This window comes from Panthera leo, chromosome D1 (assembly GCF_018350215.1).
Source record: "Panthera leo isolate Ple1 chromosome D1, P.leo_Ple1_pat1.1, whole genome shotgun sequence".
Lineage (NCBI taxonomy): Eukaryota > Metazoa > Chordata > Mammalia > Carnivora > Felidae > Panthera > Panthera leo.
In genome coordinates, this window is record NC_056688.1 from 66,062,466 (window position 1) to 66,069,727 (window position 7,262).

A 7,262-nucleotide genomic window follows, 5' to 3' on the forward strand; every position below is an offset into this window, starting at 1 on the left:
GGCGGAGGCCGGAAGAGCTGAGTCAGAGCGGGCACGCCCGCGGGGGCCGCGCGCCGCAGCTCCAGGGCGCCGGGGCTGCGCTCGGATCCCGGCCAGCCATCCGCACGGCCCCGCGGAGACGCGGTTGAGCGCAGGGCTTCGGGATCGCGCCCACACGCTGGAAGCCGAGACTGAAATTTGAAGTCTTGAGATGGCCCCAAGCAGCGGATCCTGTACGCACGTTTCGGTGGAAGCTACTGACCTTGTGAAAAGAGACAAGCTTTGGGTCTAAGACGGGGCAGATTTTGAAGATCAAAAGGGACTTTCCCGGGACCAAAAATGATTTGTCTGCCTCAGTTCCAAAATGCAATAAATAATAATTAAAACAACACAGACACACACACACACACAATTATTTTTTAATGCAAAAGCGAAAAATCCGGAATCCCAAGAGAGGATAAACCTTGCAATAAAGGTTTACAGAAAATAAAGTTCTCCCAGGATGGGAACATTGCACAGGGACTTTCTAGAGGTCCCTGATAAACTTGATTCATAGATCTTTCTCCAGTTTCTCCCCACTACTACGCTACTGAGGCCAGAAGCCCATTTTTTATATTTTGCTGTTTTTATTCAAGTTTTCTTTTTTTAGTCAAAAAAGATACTATAAAAATCCCGGGGGGGGGGGGGGAAGGGGGGAGGGAATCATACCCAATTACATAGTCCCTGAAACTAGAAACCACAATTACTTTTGCTTCTCCCCTTACATTTTTGTTCACATTAAGTTTTTTATATAGCTGCATCAGAGGTATCATCTTCTATTTTACTGTCTTAAGGTAATGTTATATAAACATTTGCCCATGTCTCTCAGATCTTCGGGATCATTATTTTAAATAACTGCATTATGCATAAACTACTAAGTAATCCTCCTGTGGTGTGCTTGTAGATTATTGACTGGAATTGCTCTTTTCTTGTTTCCGATTGTCCATGTTTGTCCTCCATCAGGAAACCTCACTGGGCAAAATGGTGGAATCTAATGTGGAAAAGTGGCTGTGGACCATTGCACTATAGGAAAGCTTATTTTCTTTTTAAGAGCTGCCATAATTTCCCCAAATATTCTTTTAATATTTTATCCCACTTGGATAATCACAGCCTTTCTTTAAGGCTTTAAGGTATACATTTGAAAAGGCTAGACCTTTGCAGGAGTGTGACAGAAGTGGAATTCAGAGTTGTGTCTGAGACATTTTCAGATTTTCATCAAGCCCTTTATGTTGAAGTGCCACTGTTAACAGTCTTCTGTGTGACTTGGAACAAATTATTTCACCTATCTCAGTCTCCATTTTCTCATTTGAAAAATGGGGATAATAATAACACATCATATAACTGTTGTGAGACCTAGATGAGATAACATTTGTACAGTGCTAAGAATGATGCCTGCACATAGTAGTTCAGAAGTGTTATAAATATTGTCTGCTATTAAAGATAACAATAGCTGTGTATTGAGCAGTGACAGGCACATCTACCATGGCTACCAAGGCTGAAATAATAGACGTATTTTCTCACAAACTCTCCCCCTCCCCGATTTAAAAATCACTCAAATGTGTAAACCTTTTCTATCAACTCAGTGATTTAGTTGTTAGAGATAATGGATAAAATTGAAAAGAGATAATATCACAAGATCTTTGGAACAAAGTTTATATTTAGACACTGGGACCTATTGGAGACAGTGGGAGTGAAGGTGGGGGCGGGGGGCAGGGAGAAGGAGATCAAGAAGCTGCTACTTTTCATCTTAAACTCTCCAGTACTACATTGTAAGTATGCAAATATACTACTTATTTCTTGTTTTGTTTTGAATGTGTGGCCTGAGTCAGTAAGCTGAACAGTTCTTCAAAACTAATCTGAGTCCTAGATCTGGTTCTGGTGTGATACACACTAGAATTTGCCTTTTTCATTTCTCCTTCTTAGGCACTTTTTCAACTGTTGTTATTCATCTATTCAACACATATTTGTTAAGTGGCTATTATGAGCCAGACACTATGCTATGTACTGAAGATTTTTTTTAATTTTTTTTTAATGTTTTTATTTATTTTTGAGACAGAGAGAGACAGAACATGAACAGGGGAGGGTCAGAGCGAGAGAGGGAGACACAGAATCTGAAACAGGCTCCAGGCTCTGAGCTGTCAGCACAGAGCCCAACGCGGGGCTTGAACTCACGAACCGCAAGATCATGACCTGAGCCAAAGTCGGATGCTTAACCGACTGAGCCACCCAGGCGCCCCTGAAGATTTTTTTTTTAAATAATCAACCAAAATTTGGAACACATGTGCTAGCTACATATAATGGATTTTTGTTAAAGACTTCTGTTATTGTGGGTCCTTGGGTTTGTTGCTAGTGAATCTTAAGATGACCTAATAGAATATAGTTTTTTGTTTTGTTTTGTTTTGTTTTGTTTTCAATAGACCTGGACCTAGAAATTCTGCTTCAGACTCCAGGGTCCTGCACATGGGAAATAGCTGTGGTGAGGGAGTCACTTCCACTAATATGGTCTTTCTGGAGCTCTGCCCTAAGATAATGTGATGCCAAAGGGCCCTGTGGGTACTTTGCTGGAGAAATTATTTGATTCAAATCAATTCAATTCAAAATCACATATTGAGTGAGTACTACTTATACGCACCGGGGTAGGAGTAGGAGTTGAACCAAAGATGAAAACAGCCCAGAGCTTGGAGCTTATAGTCTTTTAGGAGTCTTAAATTTTCCTGAAGTTTGTTCTGAATCAGACACTTGTCTTTTTAAAATCTTTAATGTGTATCTTCTGCTTTCAGATTTTTTATCATCTCAAAAAACACAAATTTAACTGGACCCTGTGCTAGGGGTTGATGATACTGTTTTAAAAAGCTGCATTGCTGATTGCAGTGTTGTTGATGGCATCTGAGTCACCAACACAACCAGCTTATATCAGTTCAAATTGCAACTGTAACATTTATAGTTTTGCTATGTATAGTTGTAAGCATCTGACTACTGCTTTATGACTTCTGGTATAGCCATGCACGAGCAATTACATTTTGAAGTACATATTATTTTATTATAAATAACTTTCCTTTTTGTTTTGTTTTTGTTTCTTTGGAGGGGGCTGGTAAAACAGAACATTGTTGATTTTCTTAAAAATGTGTGTATGTGTAGTTAGACTATAGTATGTATGTACCCCATTTAGGAATAGTAGAGAGAGCATTACAAAAAGGGATCTGAGAGGGTTGGGAACTAATGGCCTAGTCAAATAAATCTAAGTGACTTATCCTGGCACTTATGGCCATCATTATCTTGTCCCAGGTTTATTCCTCTTTGTTATATCTAAGATCAGGCCAAGCTGCTTTACTTAATATGCCTGGTTTTTGAGCGGTGACTTCTACTCCCACAGCTGTGAGGTCACCTTGTTCTATACCACAGGACCCTGTCACCTTTGACACATCTAATTGACCATTCTGTTCATAGCCTGTCCAATTGCCCAAGGGAGTTGCTCAATACGACTGATAATAATTAACTAGATCAATAAAATTTTCTCTTGCAAAGATTGAATTTGAGACCCAGACAGTAAAGTGGTTAATAGCAGGGTCAGAAGATGAAAGGCATACAGAGAAACAGGTGTAACTAGAAGTTAGGACACAGCAGAATAAAGAATAGACTGTCTTGAGTATGTAGAAACAAAATGAGAAGTTAAATGGTAGTAGATACAGTGAGAAAATCCCCATATAGTGACAGACCATAGACAGGAATCCAGATAAAATACCTGATCCCTTGAGCTGCCTTGGATCTGGTATAACCTCTAGTTTCCAGATGGAATTCAATCTTTCGTGAGGCCTCAGTCCTGCATGAGTGACATTCCTGTCTTCTTTATTTTCCCACATAGTGTTGGAAGAAATCTTTATCACTTAAAGTAATGTGATCTTTGCAATCAAAGATCCTAACTACCACATTGTCGTAAAGCATGCTCTCCTATTTCTGTGTCTTTGTCGTCTCCTCTGCTTGCATTGTTCTGCCCTCAGTCTTGTTATTGCAGCTTTCAGCGCTCTGTATCCAGAGTCCAGCTCAGATGCCACCTCCTCCAGCCACCTATCCCTAATATCTCAGCTGCAAGTAAAGACCCCCTCTCTCCTCAGAGCCCCCATTTCTGCCGCTTTTAAGAATATTTTTCACTCCCGGGGCATCTGGCTGGCTCAGAGGAGCATGCAACTCTTGATCTTGGGGTTGTGAGTTTGAGCCCCATGTTGGGTGTAGAGATTACTTAAATAAGTAAATAAGTCTTTTTTTTTAAACATCACGCCCAACTCTGTATTATATAAGAACATCATCTCTATTAGATTATGAGCACCTTGAAGTAAATACAAAGACTATTATATGTTTCCTTCACAGCAGAGCTAAACATGCGCAGAGTAGATGCTTCATTATTTACTGCTCCTTCTACTGATATATTGCTTATCTTCTCCCTGTTTCATGGTGTCAACTATCCTCAAGAACATGGCATTGAACCAAAACTGGTTTGCACATAGCGGATTTTTAATATATGTCAGCTGAAAGGAAGATCTATCTTTTACTTGATACCCGGTAAGCATCACATCCTGTGCCCTGGGCATCAAAAAGATATACCCAATATTTCAAATTAATGTTTTCAGTAACAAACATGTTCTTCCTACTGCAATGCTGAGCACCCTCTAAGTCACTCAGGCTTAAAAACTTTAAGTTGTCTTGGGGTTCCTGGGTGGCTCAGTTGGTTAAGTGTCAGACTCGACTTCAGCTCAGGTCATGATCTCACAGTTTGTGGGTTTGAGCCCTGAGTCGGGATTGGTGCTGACAGTGGGGAGCCTGCTTGGGATTCTCTCTCTCTCTCTCTCTCTCTCTCTCTCTCTCTCTCTCACTCTGCCCCTCTCCAGCTCGCACACACACACTCTCTCTCTCTCAAAATAAATAAACTTAAAAAAAAAAAAAACACAAACCTTTAAGTTGTCTTGCTACTACATCTGAAGTTCCATTGTGATAGTCTGAGTTTCCCCCAAAGTAGAACCTGAGACATAATGCCGGTAATTTATTTGGAAGTACAATTCCAGAGAGCAGTAGTGAGGACTAAAACTAGGAAGGGGAAAGAGCCAATACAAAGAAAGGCTTTTGGTTGTCTCCTACTATGGAAGACTGGCTTGTGGGACTGTGAGGTTTATGAAATGCATCTCAGGACCATCTGACCAAGAGAAAAAAGAGAAGAATCAACTCTCCTTCCTCATTGGTCAAGGATTGCCTCACAGACTGTTAACTTCCCTGCGCTTCCAGGTTGCACATGCATAAGAGCCAAGCATGTTTCTGTGGGCATACTGTAAGATGGCATTACAGAAGCCCTAGGGTAGGAAGTGAGAGGCCTGGGTTCAGGCATGAGGTGAGGCCCAGCCACACAGACAGGTTGTATAGGTATATGTCAAGAGCTCTATTTACAAGCCAGAGTTATAGGGATGCTGACAGAAGATCTGAGACTCCTAGGCCAGAGGCAAAGGAATTTATTACTTACTACACAGTAGGCAGCATCAGGTTGTTTTGTTTTGTTTTGTTTTCTTTTTTAAAGTCGGCTTCACACCCAGTGCAGAGTCCAATGTGGGGCTTGAACTCACAAACCTGAGATCAAGAGTCAGACCCTTAACTGACTGAGCCATTCAGGCGCCCTCGGCAGCATCAGTTTTATGTTCATATCAGTACTCCATTTCTGGACTAGTTGTCAATCTCAGTAAGAACTAATTGCTGCCCCTCCAGGGTGGAAGGGATCTTATGGAATCAATCTGCTACCAAGTGTCTGGCTGGTTTCCTCAAGGGATGGAGTGATATTGAGTGCTCCGCATTAGTCTCTTCTGCTGTATAGTCTCCATCCCTGCTATTTTGGCCACTCCCTTAAGAGGCCTGTTGTTTAAGCACTGGCATGGCCAAGGAGAGTCTGGCTGGCATCCATAGGACAAGACATCCTGCCTACCTGGTATCTGAGCGCATTTTTGTAATGTTTAGTCTCTGGTGGGCATCATAATGAGACACAAAGATCTACACACTTTGTGCATATTTCTTTAATTCCACCCATTTACCTTTCCCCAGTTCTCTTTGTCCCATCGCCCAATTTTTCTTCTTCCAGGACCCTTATTAACCAGATAAAACATTCACCACTAGAATCCATATATATCCATATCTCAGGCCACTTATCCCTCCATATACAGTGATGAACAAGTATACTGTTCTCAACTCTACCTGCTCGGAGACTTTTCCTTCACCACCAAGGGGTTCTTTAGGACTGCACCTGAGTAGAGTTGTGGTTTAGCATAGTCCATTTTTTATTAGGACCAACATAGTAGCTGATCTTTCTGTGAACCAGGCCTAAGTTTCCTGCCCCCATCATTGAAGTGAATTGAAAGAGAGGCTTTATAGTACTACAGAGGTAAGTGACACAGGAATTTAGGTCACTTGTTAATTATAATTTACTCATGCCTTCTCATCCTGCTTAGACCCAATCCCAAATCTAGCATTTCTATTGTACAATGGAATACTTGAGCTTATTTTTTAAAATATTTTATTTTATAGAATTATCCTATGACCCAGCAATTGCACTACTAGGTATTTATCCAAGGGATACAGGTATGCGGTTTTGAAGGGGCACATGCACCCCCATGTTTATAGCAGCACTATCAACAATAGCCAAAGTGTGGAAAGATGTCCATCAGTGGATGAATGGAAAAAGAAGGTGTGGGATATATATATATATACACACATACACACACACACACACACACACACACACAATGGAGTATTACTCAGCAATCAAAAAGAATGAAGTCTTGCCATTTGCAACTACATGGATGGAACTAGAGGGTATTATGTTAAGCAAAATTAGTCAGAGAAAGATAAATATCATATGATTTCACTCATATGAGGACTTTAAGGTACAAAACAGACGAACATAAGGGAAGGGAAGCAAAAATAATAAAAAACAGGGAGGGGGACAAAACATAAGAGACTCTTTAATACGGAAAACAAACAAGGGTTACTAGAGGAGTTGTGGGAGGGGGATGGGCAAAATGGGTAAGGGGCATTAAGGAATCTACTCCTGAAATTATTGTTGTACTATATGCTAACTAACTTGGATGCAAATTAAAAAAAGAAATTAAATAAAAATTTAAAAAATAAAAATAAATATTTTATTTTTTTAATATGAAATTTATTGTTAAATTGGTTTCCATACAACACCCAGTTCTCATCCCAACAGGTGCCCT